This window comes from Octodon degus, unplaced genomic scaffold (assembly GCF_000260255.1).
Source record: "Octodon degus isolate 3935 unplaced genomic scaffold, OctDeg1.0 scaffold00115, whole genome shotgun sequence".
NCBI lineage: Eukaryota > Metazoa > Chordata > Mammalia > Rodentia > Octodontidae > Octodon > Octodon degus.
The window spans coordinates 8825997-8827425 of NW_004524691.1; positions in this window are offsets into that span (position 1 = coordinate 8825997).

Below are 1429 nucleotides of genomic sequence, written 5' to 3' on the forward strand. Positions count from 1 at the left end.
AGTGCAAGGTCCTGAGTTCGAGCTCTGGTACTGCAAAAAATAAATAAATAATAAATAAATAAATAAATAAATAAATAAAATAACAAAAAAGAACACGTTAACTCACAGGAAACTTGTTATGATTGATTCCTTGTGTCACCTGAAGAAGTTGAGAAGCTTAACTAAGTAACTCAGCGAGGTTCAGGGCCCTTGCTTGGTAAACATCCTGAACGTGTGCAGGAGGAGGGCGGCAAGATGGTGTGAGTGCTATACCTGCCACGTGGTGTAGGGAAGGATATAAGGCAGGCAAACAGGCTTGCTCTGTCCACTTTTTGCTCTTGCTTCTTACGCTGTCTGTTGCCATAATAAACAATTGCTCCTCTGCCATGTGCCACTCTGCCTTGGAGCCAGCTACTTGTGGACTGAAACTTCTACACACTGAGCTAAATAAAGCTTTGTTCCTGAACTCTGGGTGTTGAGTATTATTATGTTTCAGTGATGAGAGAAAAACAACTAAAACACTTGTAAACTTAATGGGAATTATGAAAGAGAAGGAAAATATTTTCTCATTTTAATCTTGCTTTTTATAATAAACCATTAATATTTGTTTATTAATTCATTTATTCCATAATTTGATTGAGAAACAAATAGCAATGAGACAGTTTCAAACCAAATTGGTAGGACAGTTTCAATAATTAACACATTGCATACATTCATCCTAGTGGTTATTTGCTGTACAAGATGCAGACATGATATCCAATTTCCAAACACTATTAGACCAAATCCCTCTATTCGTTAGGAGAATGTAACTATATATCTATCCTAAGCATTTTGAATACACAAATACAAAATAGAAATTCATCTGTATCCCCTTTTTTATTTACTTCTGTCATTTGAATATTGTAAGTGTGTTAACTCAGCAAAATATTCTGAAAGAGTTCAGTAGTTCATAATAGTACTGGGTCTTCCACTTTACTGGCAATTTCAGAAATTCTTGACCTGAGTCCCCTACAGCTCAACATAACAGCATGGCTTTACTTCTTATACTTCATTTTTACCCTTTCCTGCTGGATGGTTAAGACCAAGATAAAGCAAGATTTATGCAACAAGAGTTGTAGCTTTTCAGTATGATAAGGTCAGTGAAAACCCCTCAGGATTTATCCTTAGATTCTGTACCTCAGATTGCAGAACCTTTGTCAGTGTCAGCCATGTGGATGACTCACGGCCATTGCTTGGCCAATGTGCTCTCTGTGAAAGCCTGACAGAATGTTTTCTATCCATGTGACTCTCCTTAGGCACACTCTACATCATCGATCACTTTTCTCTTTGGCCCCATAATCTTCTTGATCAGAAAATTTGGGACACTACCAATGTACATGACGTTACAGTGCAAGATCTCCTATGTCCTGAGTCTCAATTGACCTTGGAAGGCTAGAGCCAAAATGTTGGC